The 14,740-nt window shown below is 36.9% G+C and overlaps 1 long non-coding RNA gene across 1 annotated transcript; it reads right to left on the bottom strand.

Moving 5' to 3' along the window:
* Positions 1-2,235: 2,235 nt before the first annotated feature.
* On the bottom strand, positions 2,236-3,217 carry LOC128304812 (uncharacterized). Its single transcript, XR_008287426.1, has 4 exons — positions 3,157-3,217; positions 2,951-3,070; positions 2,747-2,866; positions 2,236-2,662 (listed from the first exon to the last, which is right to left on the bottom strand). It is a non-coding gene; the product is annotated as an uncharacterized LOC128304812 (long non-coding RNA).
* Positions 3,218-14,740: the final 11,523 nt, after the last annotated feature.

Genomic DNA, 14,740 nt, shown 5'->3' with positions numbered 1-14,740 from the left:
CGCCCCCTACACCTCCTATACCTATCCGACAGGGGGTGGGGGGGTGGCCAGTACCTATACGACACACTTCCCCGGCCACGCCCCCTACACCTCCTATACCTATCCGACAGGGGGTGGGGGGGTGGCCAGTACCTATACGACACACTTCCCCGGCCACGCCCCCTACACCTCCTATACCTATCCGACAGGGGGTGGGGGGGTGGCCAGTACCTATACGACACACTTCCCCGGCCACGCCCCCTACACCTCCTATACCTATCCGACAGGGGGTGGGGGGGTGGCCAGTACCTATACGACACACTTCCCCGGCCACGCCCCCTACACCTCCTATACCTATCCGACAGGGGGTGGGGGGGTGGCCAGTACCTATACGACACACTTCCCCGGCCACGCCCCCTACACCTCCTATACCTATCCGACAGGGGGTGGGGGGGTGGCCAGTACCTATACGACACACTTCCCCGGCCACGCCCCCTACACCTCCTATACCTATCCGACAGGGGGTGGGGGGGTGGCCAGTACCTATACGACACACTTCCCCGGCCACGCCCCCTACACCTCCTATACCTATCCGACAGGGGGTGGGGGGGTGGCCAGTACCTATACGACACACTTCCCCGGCCACGCCCCCTACACCTCCTATACCTATCCGACAGGGGGTGGGGGGGTGGCCAGTACCTATACGACACACTTCCCCGGCCACGCCCCCTACACCTCCTATACCTATCCGACAGGGGGTGGGGGGGTGGCCAGTACCTATACGACACACTTCCCCGGCCACGCCCCCTACACCTCCTATACCTATCCGACAGGGGGTGGGGGGGTGGCCAGTACCTATACGACACACTTCCCCGGCCACGCCCCCTACACCTCCTATACCTATCCGACAGGGGGTGGGGGGGTGGCCAGTACCTATACGACACACTTCCCCGGCCACGCCCCCTACACCTCCTATACCTATCCGACAGGGGGTGGGGGGGTGGCCAGTACCTATACGACACACTTCCCCGGCCACGCCCCCTACACCTCCTATACCTATCCGACAGGGGGTGGGGGGGTGGCCAGTACCTATACGACACACTTCCCCGGCCACGCCCCCTACACCTCCTATACCTATCCGACAGGGGGTGGGGGGGTGGCCAGTACCTATACGACACACTTCCCCGGCCACGCCCCCTACACCTCCTATACCTATCCGACAGGGGGTGGGGGGGTGGCCAGTACCTATACGACACACTTCCCCGGCCACGCCCCCTACACCTCCTATACCTATCCGACAGGGGGTGGGGGGGTGGCCAGTACCTATACGACACACTTCCCCGGCCACGCCCCCTACACCTCCTATACCTATCCGACAGGGGGTGGGGGGGTGGCCAGTACCTATACGACACACTTCCCCGGCCACGCCCCCTACACCTCCTATACCTATCCGACAGGGGGTGGGGGGGTGGCCAGTACCTATACGACACACTTCCCCGGCCACGCCCCCTACACCTCCTATACCTATCCGACAGGGGGTGGGGGGGTGGCCAGTACCTATACGACACACTTCCCCGGCCACGCCCCCTACACCTCCTATACCTATCCGACAGGGGGTGGGGGGGTGGCCAGTACCTATACGACACACTTCCCCGGCCACGCCCCCTACACCTCCTATACCTATCCGACAGGGGGTGGGGGGGTGGCCAGTACCTATACGACACACTTCCCCGGCCACGCCCCCTACACCTCCTATACCTATCCGACAGGGGGTGGGGGGGTGGCCAGTACCTATACGACACACTTCCCCGGCCACGCCCCCTACACCTCCTATACCTATCCGACAGGGGGTGGGGGGGTGGCCAGTACCTATACGACACACTTCCCCGGCCACGCCCCCTACACCTCCTATACCTATCCGACAGGGGGTGGGGGGGTGGCCAGTACCTATACGACACACTTCCCCGGCCACGCCCCCTACACCTCCTATACCTATCCGACAGGGGGTGGGGGGGTGGCCAGTACCTATACGACACACTTCCCCGGCCACGCCCCCTACACCTCCTATACCTATCCGACAGGGGGTGGGGGGGTGGCCAGTACCTATACGACACACTTCCCCGGCCACGCCCCCTACACCTCCTATACCTATCCGACAGGGGGTGGGGGGGTGGCCAGTACCTATACGACACACTTCCCCGGCCACGCCCCCTACACCTCCTATACCTATCCGACAGGGGGTGGGGGGGTGGCCAGTACCTATACGACACACTTCCCCGGCCACGCCCCCTACACCTCCTATACCTATCCTATTATACACACACCATTTATTAATACTTTAAATAAATTACATCTTACATTATTACACTACAACTCTCTCCTAACTCTCCAAAACATCCGCCGCACACTGCAAACTGCACTGCGCCGCACATCCTATACTTATCCTATTATACACACACCATTTATTAATACTTTAAATAAATTACAACATACATTATTACACTCCAACTCTGTCCTTACTCTCCAACACATCCGCCGCACACTGCTATCACGGCTCTCCCTCGCTCCACACACCGATCCACAGGAATACACGGTGATGCGTTCGCTACCGCAGGCAGATGGAAGGTCAGCTCCACAACACACACTCACACCGATCGCCTAAAATCACAACACCACACACTGCCTTAAAATAAAGAGCAAAAAATACTTATACCATATATTTATCACATATACCACTGCTATCACGGCTCTCCATCGCTCCACATACCGATCCACAGGAATACACGGTGATGCGCTCGCTACCGCAGGCAGATGGAAGGCAGATGGAAGGTCAGCTCCACAACACACACTCACACCGATCGCCTAAAATCACAACACCACACACTGCCTTAAAATAAAGAGCAAAAAATACTTATACCATATATTTATCACATATACCACTGCTATCACGGCTCTCCATCGCTCCACATACCGATCCACAGGAATACACGGTGATGCGCTCGCTACCGCAGGCAGATGGAAGGCAGATGGAAGGTCAGCTCCACAACACACACTCACACCGATCGCCTAACATCACAACACCACACACTGCCTTAAAATAAAGAGCAAAAAATACTTATACCATATATTTATCACATATACCACATTTACATTTATCGCAATTCAAAAACCACTCACCTTCATCTACGCTCCACAATACTTCACTACGCTCCACAACACTATGCTTGACCGATCTGGTGATAAAGGACTAATCCACACTTATTCCTCCGCTTAAGTACCATTTCAAGTCTCGAAAGGTAAATTTTCAAAATGTTTCACAGCTAATTCCTCGCTTTAGTACCATTTCTAGTTTCGAAAGGTAAAATTTCAAGAAGTTTCACGGCTAATTCCCCGATTAAGTACCATTTCAAGTCTCGAAAGGTAAATTTTCAAAAAGATTCACAGCTAATTCCTCGCTTTAGTACCATTTCAAGTTTCGAAAGGTAAAATTGCGAAAAGTTTCACAATTCATTTCAACCTTTCGAACAATTTCACATCGCGAAAAGTTTCAAAATTCATCTCAAACGTTAGAACAATTTCAAGTCCCCAACATTTAATATCGCCAAAAGTTTCAATACCAATGCGATGAAACGAAAGTTGTGCCTCGAGGTAATTTTTCACTTTTTCTTTTCAACAAAATAATAAATAAATGATCTTTTCCAAACCAACACAAAATTAAAATTAATAACAAAATTTAAACAAAAAAATATGATCTCAATCCGTTGCGCGTCATCTGATGTGACAAAAATTGCAAAAAAAAACTGAATGATTTTATTGATGCTTTACATTTTTCTTCTGACGCGGCAAATCAATAATATTAAATATGTTTTCATGTTCATAAAGTGATAAATCACGAAATCCGAAAATCACCAGTAACATCACGCAAACGCTGCGACTTCAAAGTTCCAACTGACGCCATCTGACGAAATGAGAAATAATATCACGACTACACTAACACTTCCATTTTTCATCTGACGCCAAAAAAAATACTTCACAGTTTGCTTCTGACGCGGCAAAATTTATTATTTATGTTTAATCGTATATATTTTAATATTTAAAACCAACGAAACAATGAAGGATTATTTCGCAAATAAAACAAAATTTTAAATTTATAATAATGATTAAATAAAGAATTATGATCTCAATCCGTTGCGCGTCATCCGATGTGGCAAAATTTGCAAAAAAAACTGAATGATTTTTTTGATGCTTTACATTTTTCTTCTGACGCGGCAAATCAATAATATTAAATATGTGTTTATGTTCATAAAGTAATAAATCACGAAATCACAAACTCACCAGTAATATCACTTAAACGCTGCGACTTCAAAGTTCCAACTGACGCCATCTGACGAAATGAGAAATAATGTCACGACTACACTAACACTTCCATTTTTCATCTGACGCCAAAAAAAATGCATTACATTTTGCTTCTGACGCGGCAAAATTTATTATTTATGTTTAATTGTATGTATTTTAATATTTCAAGCCAACGAAACAATGAAAGATTATTTCGCAAATAAAACAAAATTTTAAATTAATAATAATAATAAAATAAAGAATTATGATCTCAATCCGTTGCGCGTCATCCGATGTGGCAAAATTTGCAAAAAAAACTGAATGATATTTTTGATGCTTCACATTTTTCTTCTGACGCGGCAAATCAAAAATATTAAATATGTTTTTATGTTTATAAAGTAATAAATCACGAAATCACAAAATCACCAGTAGTATCACGCAAACGCTGCGACTTCAATGTTCCAACTGACGCCATCTGACGAAATCAGAAATAATGTCACGACTACACTAACACTTCCATTTTTCATCTGACGCCAAATAGTTCACATTTTCTTTCTGAGGCGGCAAAATTTATTATTTATGTTTAATTGTATATATTTTATTATTTAAAACCAACGAAATAAGAAATGATTGATTTTTTCGCATCCAAAACAAAATTAAAATTAATAATAATAATTAAATAAAAAAATATGATCTCAATCCGTTGCGCGTCGTCTGATGTGGCAAAAATTGCAAGAAACAACTGAATGATATTTTTGATGCTTCACATTTTTCTTCTAACTCGGCAAATCAAAAATATTAAATATGTTTTTATGTTTATAAAGTAATAAATCACGAAACCACAAAATCACCAGTAACATCACGCAAACGCTGCAACTTCTATGTTCCAACTGACGCCATTTTACGAAATGAGAAATAATATCACGACTACACTAACACTTCAGTTTTTCATCGGACGCCAAAAAAAATACTTCACAGTTTGCTTCTGACGCGGCAAAATTTATTATTTATGTTTAATTGTATATATTTTAATATTTAAAGCCAACGAAAAAATGACGGATTTTTTCGCAACCAAAACAAAATTAAAATTAATAATAATAATTAAATAAAATGTTATGATCTCAATTCGTTGCGCGTCGTCTGATGTGGCAAAAATTGCAAGAAACAACTGAATGATATTTTTGATGCTTCACATTTTTCTTCTAACTCGGCAAATCAAAAATATTAAATATGTTTTTATGTTTATAAAGTAATAAATCACGAAACCACAAAATCACCAGTAACATCACGCTACCGCTGCAACTTCAATGTTCCAACACTGACGCCATCTGACGAAATGAGAAAAAATATAACGACTACACTAACACTTCCATTTTTCATCTGGCGCCAAAAAAAAATACTTCACAGTTTGCTTCTGACGCGGCAAAATTTATTATTTATGTATAATTGTATATATTTTAATATTTAAAACCAATGAAATAAGAAATGATTGATTTTTTCGCAACCAAAACAAAATTAAAATTAATAATAATAATTAAATAAAAAAATATGATCTCAATCCGTTGCGCGTCGTCTGATGTGGCAAAAATTGCAAGAAACAACTGAATGATATTTTTGATGCTTCACATTTTTCTTCTGACGCAGCAAATCAATAATATTAAATATGTTTTTATGTTCATAAAGTAATAAATCACGAAATCACAAACTCACCAGTAATATCACGCAAACGCTGCGACTTCAATGTTCCAACTGACGCCATCTGACGAAATGAGAAAAAATATAACGACTACACTAACACTTCCATTTTTCATCTGGCGCCAAAAAAATACTTCACAGTTTGCTTCTGACGCGGCAAAATTTATTATTTATGTTTAATTGTATATATTTTAATATTTAAAACCAACGAAATAAGAAATGACGGATTTTTTCGCAACCAAAACAAAATTAAAATTAATAATAATAATTAAATAAAAAATTATGATCTCAATTCGTTGCGCGTCGTCTGATGTGGCAAAAATTGCAAGAAACAACTGAATGATATTTTTGATGCTTCACATTTTTCTTCTGACGCGGCAAATCAAAAATATTAAATATGTTTTTATGTTTATAAAGTGATAAATCACGAAATCACAAAATCACCAGTAATATCACGCAAACGCTGCGACTTCAATGTTCCAACTGACGCCATCTGACGAAATGAGAAAAAATATAACGACTACACTAACACTTCCATTTTTCATCTGGCGCCAAAATAATACTTCACAGTTTGCTTCTGACGCGGCAAAATTTATTATTTATGTATAATTGTATATATTTTAATATTTCAAGCCAACGAAACAATGAAAGATTATTTTGCAAATAAAACAAAATTTTAAATTAATAATAATAATTAAATAAAAAAATATGATCTCAATCCGTTGCGCGTCGTCCGATGTGGCAAAAATTGCAAGAAACAACTGAATGATATTTTTGGTGCTTCACATTTTTCTTCTAACTCGGCAAATCAAAAATATTAAATATGTTTTTATGTTTATAAAGTGATAAATCACGAAATCACAAAATCACCAGTAACATCACGCAAACGCTGCGACTTCAAAGTTCCAACTGACGCCATCTGACGAAATCAGAAATAATGTCACGACTACACTAACACTTCCATTTTTCATCTGGCGCCAAAAAAATACTTCACAGTTTGCTTCTGACGCGGCAAAATTTATTATTTATGTTTAATTGTATATATTTTAATATTTCAAACCAACGAAATAAGAAATGATTGATTTTTTCGCAACCAAAACAAAATTAAAATTAATAATAATAATTAAATAAAAAAATATGATCTCAATCCGTTGCGCGTCGTCTGATGTGGCAAAAATTGCAAGAAACAACTGAATGATATTTTTGATGCTTAACATTTTTCTTCTAACGCAGCAAATCAATAATATTAAATATGTTTTTATGTTCATAAAGTAATAAATCACGAAATCACAAACTCACCAGTAATATCACGCAAACGCTGCGACTTCAATGTTCCAACTGACGCCATTTTACGAAATCAGAAATAATGTCACGACTACACTAACACTTCCATTTTTCATCTGACGCCAAAAAAAATACTTCACAGTTTGCTTCTGACGCGGCAAAATTTATTATTTATGTTTAATTGTATATATTTTAATATTTAAAACCAACGAAACAATGAAAGATTATTTTGCAAATAAAACAAAATTTTAAATTAATAATAATAATTAAATAAAAAATTATGATCTCAATCCGTTGCGCGTCGTCTGATGTGGCAAAAATTGCAAGAAACAACTGAATGATATTTTTGGTGCTTCACATTTTTCTTCTAACTCGGCAAATCAAAAATATTAAATATGTTTTTATGTTTATAAAGTGATAAATCACGAAATCAGAAAATCACCAGTAACATCACGCAAACGCTGCGACTTCAAAGTTCCAACTGACGCCATCTGACGAAATCAGAAATAATGTCACGACTACACTAACACTTCCATTTTTCATCTGGCGCCAAAAAAATACTTCACAGTTTGCTTCTGACGCGGCAAAATTTATTATTTATGTTTAATTGTATATATTTTAATATTTAAAACCAACGAAATAAGAAATGATTGATTTTTTCGCAACCAAAACAAAATTTTAAATTAATAATAATAATTAAATAAAAAAAATATGATCTCAATCCGTTGCGCGTCGTCTGATGTGGCAAAAATTGCAAGAAACAACTGAATGATATTTTTGATGCTTCACATTTTTCTTCTAACTCGGCAAATCAAAAATATTAAATATGTTTTTATGTTTATAAAGTGATAAATCACGAAATCAGAAAATCACCAGCAACATCACGCAAACGCTGCGACTTCAAAGTTCCAACTGACGCCATTTTACGAAATGAGAAATAATATCACGACTACACTAACACTTCCATTTTTCATCTGACGCCAAATAGTTCACATTTTCTTTCTGAGGCGTCAAAATTTATTATTTATGTATAATATTATGTATTTTAATATTTCAAGCCAACGAACCAATGAAAGATTATTTCGCAAATAAAACAAAATTTTAAAATAATAATAATAATAAAATAAAGAATTATGATCTCAATCCGTTGCGCGTCATCCGATGTGGCAAAATTTGCAAAAAAAAACTGAATGATATTTTTGATGCTTCACATTTTTCTTCTGACGCGGCAAATCAAAAATATTAAATATGTTTTTATGTTTATAAAGTAATAAATCACGAAATCACAAAATCACCAGTAATATCACGCAAACGCTGCGACTTCAATGTTCCAACTGACGCCATCTGACGAAATCAGAAATAATGTCACGACTACACTAACACTTCCATTTTTCATCTGACGCCAAAAAAAATACTTCACAGTTTGCTTCTGACGCGGCAAAATTTATTATTTATGTTTAATTGTATATATTTTAATATTTCAAACCAACGAAATAAGAAATGATTGATTTTTTCGCAACCAAAACAAAATTTTAAATTAATAATAATAATTAAATAAAAAATTATGATCTCAATCCGTTGCGCGTCGTCTGATGTGGCAAAAATTGCAAGAAACAACTGAATGATATTTTTGATGCTTCACATTTTTCTTCTAACTCGGCAAATCAAAAATATTAAATATGTTTTTATGTTTATAAAGTGATAAATCACGAAACCACAAAATCACCAGTAACATCACGCAAACGCTGCAACTTCAATGTTCCAACTGACGCCATTTTACGAAATGAGAAATAATATCACGACTACACTAACACTTCCATTTTTCATCTGACGCCAAATAGTTCACATTTTCTTTCTGAGGCGGCAAAATTTATTATTTATGTATAATTGTATGTATTTTAATATTTAAAGCCAACGAAACAATGAAAGATTATTTCGCAAATAAAACAAAATTTTAAATTAATAATAATAATAAAATAAAGAATTATGATCTCAATCCGTTGCGCGTCATCCGATGTGGCAAAATTTGCAAAAAAAACTGAATGATATTTTTGATGCTTCACATTTTTCTTCTGACGCGGCAAATCAAAAATATTAAATATGTTTTTATGTTTATAAAGTAATAAATCACGAAATCACAAAATCACCAGTAACATCACGCAAACGCTGCGACTTCAATGTTCCAACTGACGCCATTTTACGAAATCAGAAATAATATCACGACTACACTAACACTTCCATTTTTCATCTGGCGAAAAATAAGAAATAAATGAATAAGAAATGAATGAATTTTGATCTCAATTCGTTGCGCGTCGTCTGATGTGGCAAAAATTGCAAAAAACAACTGAATGATATTTTTGATGCTTCACATTTTTCTTCTAACTCGGCAAATCAAAAATATTAAATATGTTTTTATGTTTATAAAGTAATAAATCACGAAACCACAAAATCACCAGTAACATCACGCTACCGCTGCAACTTCAATGTTCCAACACTGACGCCATCTGACGAAATGAGAAAAAATATAACGACTACACTAACACTTCCATTTTTCATCTGGCGCCAAAAAAAAATACTTCACAGTTTGCTTCTGACGCGGCAAAATTTATTATTTATGTATAATTGTATATATTTTAATATTTAAAACCAATGAAATAAGAAATGATTGATTTTTTCGCAACCAAAACAAAATTAAAATTAATAATAATAATTAAATAAAAAAATATGATCTCAATCCGTTGCGCGTCGTCTGATGTGGCAAAAATTGCAAGAAACAACTGAATGATATTTTTGATGCTTCACATTTTTCTTCTGACGCAGCAAATCAATAATATTAAATATGTTTTTATGTTCATAAAGTAATAAATCACGAAATCACAAACTCACCAGTAATATCACGCAAACGCTGCGACTTCAATGTTCCAACTGACGCCATCTGACGAAATGAGAAAAAATATAACGACTACACTAACACTTCCATTTTTCATCTGACGCCAAAAAAAATACTTCACAGTTTGCTTCTGACGCGGCAAAATTTATTATTTATGTTTAATTGTATATATTTTAATATTTAAAACCAACGAAACAATGAAAGATTATTTTGCAAATAAAACAAAATTTTAAATTAATAATAATAATTAAATAAAAAATTATGATCTCAATCCGTTGCGCGTCGTCTGATGTGGCAAAAATTGCAAGAAACAACTGAATGATATTTTTGGTGCTTCACATTTTTCTTCTAACTCGGCAAATCAAAAATATTAAATATGTTTTTATGTTTATAAAGTGATAAATCACGAAATCAGAAAATCACCAGTAACATCACGCAAACGCTGCGACTTCAAAGTTCCAACTGACGCCATCTGACGAAATCAGAAATAATGTCACGACTACACTAACACTTCCATTTTTCATCTGGCGCCAAAAAAATACTTCACAGTTTGCTTCTGACGCGGCAAAATTTATTATTTATGTTTAATTGTATATATTTTAATATTTAAAACCAACGAAATAAGAAATGATTGATTTTTTCGCAACCAAAACAAAATTTTAAATTAATAATAATAATTAAATAAAAAAAATATGATCTCAATCCGTTGCGCGTCGTCTGATGTGGCAAAAATTGCAAGAAACAACTGAATGATATTTTTGATGCTTCACATTTTTCTTCTAACTCGGCAAATCAAAAATATTAAATATGTTTTTATGTTTATAAAGTGATAAATCACGAAATCAGAAAATCACCAGCAACATCACGCAAACGCTGCGACTTCAAAGTTCCAACTGACGCCATTTTACGAAATGAGAAATAATATCACGACTACACTAACACTTCCATTTTTCATCTGACGCCAAATAGTTCACATTTTCTTTCTGAGGCGTCAAAATTTATTATTTATGTATAATATTATGTATTTTAATATTTCAAGCCAACGAACCAATGAAAGATTATTTCGCAAATAAAACAAAATTTTAAAATAATAATAATAATAAAATAAAGAATTATGATCTCAATCCGTTGCGCGTCATCCGATGTGGCAAAATTTGCAAAAAAAAACTGAATGATATTTTTGATGCTTCACATTTTTCTTCTGACGCGGCAAATCAAAAATATTAAATATGTTTTTATGTTTATAAAGTAATAAATCACGAAATCACAAAATCACCAGTAATATCACGCAAACGCTGCGACTTCAATGTTCCAACTGACGCCATCTGACGAAATCAGAAATAATGTCACGACTACACTAACACTTCCATTTTTCATCTGACGCCAAAAAAAATACTTCACAGTTTGCTTCTGACGCGGCAAAATTTATTATTTATGTTTAATTGTATATATTTTAATATTTCAAACCAACGAAATAAGAAATGATTGATTTTTTCGCAACCAAAACAAAATTTTAAATTAATAATAATAATTAAATAAAAAAAATATGATCTCAATCCGTTGCGCGTCGTCTGATGTGGCAAAAATTGCAAGAAACAACTGAATGATATTTTTGATGCTTCACATTTTTCTTCTAACTCGGCAAATCAAAAATATTAAATATGTTTTTATGTTTATAAAGTGATAAATCACGAAACCACAAAATCACCAGTAACATCACGCAAACGCTGCAACTTCAATGTTCCAACTGACGCCATTTTACGAAATGAGAAATAATATCACGACTACACTAACACTTCCATTTTTCATCTGACGCCAAATAGTTCACATTTTCTTTCTGAGGCGGCAAAATTTATTATTTATGTATAATTGTATGTATTTTAATATTTAAAGCCAACGAAACAATGAAAGATTATTTCGCAAATAAAACAAAATTTTAAATTAATAATAATAATAAAATAAAGAATTATGATCTCAATCCGTTGCGCGTCATCCGATGTGGCAAAATTTGCAAAAAAACTGAATGATATTTTTGATGCTTCACATTTTTCTTCTGACGCGGCAAATCAAAAATATTAAATATGTTTTTATGTTTATAAAGTAATAAATCACGAAATCACAAAATCACCAGTAACATCACGCAAACGCTGCGACTTCAATGTTCCAACTGACGCCATTTTACGAAATCAGAAATAATATCACGACTACACTAACACTTCCATTTTTCATCTGGCGAAAAATAAGAAATAAATGAATAAGAAATGAATGAATTTTGATCTCAATTCGTTGCGCGTCGTCTGATGTGGCAAAAATTGCAAAAAACAACTGAATGATATTTTTGATGCTTCACATTTTTCTTCTGACGCGGCAAATCAAAAATATTAAATATGTTTTTATGTTTATAAAGTGATAAATCACGAAATCACAAAATCACCAGTAATATCACGCAAACGCTGCGACTTCAATGTTCCAACTGACGCCATCTGACGAAATCAGAAATAATGTCACGACTACACTAACACTTCCATTTTTCATCTGACGCCAAAAAAAATACTTCACAGTTTGCTTCTGACGCGGCAAAATTTATTTTTTATGTATAATTGTATATATTTTAATATTTAAAACCAACGAAATAAGAAATGACGGATTTTTTCGCAACCAAAACAAAATTAAAATTAATAATAATAATTAAATAAAAAAAAATATGATCTCAATCCGTTGCGCGTCATCTATGTGGCAAAAATTGCAAGAAAATAATATCTGGTTGATTTTTTTGCAACCAAAAATTGCAAGAAAATACGAAAAGTGTGAGCTTTTTGCAACCAAAACGCTGACTCTTCAGTTTTTCAGCTTACGCCTAAATAAATACAGGCAGTCCCCGAGATACGCGGTTCCTCTTTGTGATTTTGAAGTATAAACGAAATTGCACCAGGATTCGACTTACGCGGAAATTCGAGTTACGCGGATTTTTCGCGGGTTATAGCGGTCCGCTATAATAGCGTATCTCGGGGACTGCCAGTACTTCACATTTTTCATCTGACGCGGCAATTCTGTAGTGTTGAATATGTTTCTATGTTCATTTATGCATTATTGTATATATTTTAATATTTATAGGCAAAGTAAAAATAAGCGAATGATTTCTTCGCAACCAAAACTAGATTAAAAATAAAATATTTCGGCTTTGTTTATGATGATCGCAACCCGTTGTATGTCGATGAAATATTTTTTCGCAACCAAAACAAAATTAAAAATAAAATAATTCGGTTTTGTTCATGATGCAATCTGAATTGACATTCAGTAATATTGAATATGCTTTTTTTTGTTTCGTTAGAACGGCCTGGCCGTATCGACTTATTTTACCACGTAGCCTGATAGTCAGTCCTTGCTACGGGGGATTGGTCCGGATGGGATTTGGTCCGGTCCGTTCGTGTGAAGACCGGCGTCGCTACCATCATGCCACCGGGCCGCTCGTAAAAATATGCTTTATGTTTATAAAGAAATAAGTCACGAAATCAGAAATAATATCACGATACGCTAACACTTCAATTTTCCAATTGACGCCAAAATAGATACAGGCACTCCCCTAGATACGCTATTATAGAGGACCGCTATAACCCGGGAAAAATACGCGTAGCTCGAATTTCCGCGCAAGTCGAATCCTGGTGCAATTTCGTTTATACCTCAAGGTCACAGAGTCGACTTCCTCCTCTGCATGTGTCTGTTTGTTTTATGTGACATAAAAGGTATTTTCGACCAATTATTCACCATTTTGCTTTAATTTTGTGCTATAAACTAGCTCAGCTGTCAAGTTTCCAAAAACCGCGTATCTCCAAATCCGCGTATAAGAGGAATCGCGTATCTCGAGGACTGCCTGTATTGACATTTAGTAATGAAGCCTTGAAGCCATTGGAGTAGATTTTATGTATTATGGGCCCTACTAAGAACGAATCACACTTGCTGAAACTTTCTACTACCTATCATAAGAAACTTTAAAAGCATTTTCACTTACACGTATGCATGCCCTTTATGCGTTACATTGTTTAACGCTGCAAGTAAAACGGCAATAAATACGCAAACAAATACTGTAAAACAATAACATAATTTGACACACGCTTTCAGAACAATAGTCAAATGCTCTGTATTACAATACTTCATCAACCAGAGCATCATTAAGTTAGTGTAACAATTTACAAAACGTATAAAACCCTTACTAAATGCCGTTGACATTATAAGTTCATTTTCGACGACAAAACAAAAAAAAGTAAATGAACGGCTTGCTTTACTATGCAACTTTATTAACAAATAAAACATCCTTCCCCAATGAACGCAATCTATGAAAGCTTTATGCGGGTGTAATAAACACTAATTGCAATGTGATTTGATTGATCGAAGTCCCATGATCATGAGAATAAAATGTAGGCCTCAAAACTCCTACTCCTTTTGTGATGGGGAAACGATCCCTTGCGGGTTTTCTTTTTACGAGGCACGATTGGTGTTTTTAGTACAAGTAGATGTAAGAGCTGGTTGAAGGGAAGTAAATTTCATCCATTTCTGATC

The sequence above is a fragment of the Anopheles moucheti genome, chromosome 3, assembly GCF_943734755.1.
Source record: "Anopheles moucheti chromosome 3, idAnoMoucSN_F20_07, whole genome shotgun sequence".
In the NCBI taxonomy this organism is placed as follows: Eukaryota; Metazoa; Arthropoda; class Insecta; order Diptera; family Culicidae; genus Anopheles; species Anopheles moucheti.
The sequence above is the reverse complement of the archived record's forward strand: the minus strand, read 5'-3'. Positions and strand labels throughout refer to the sequence as shown.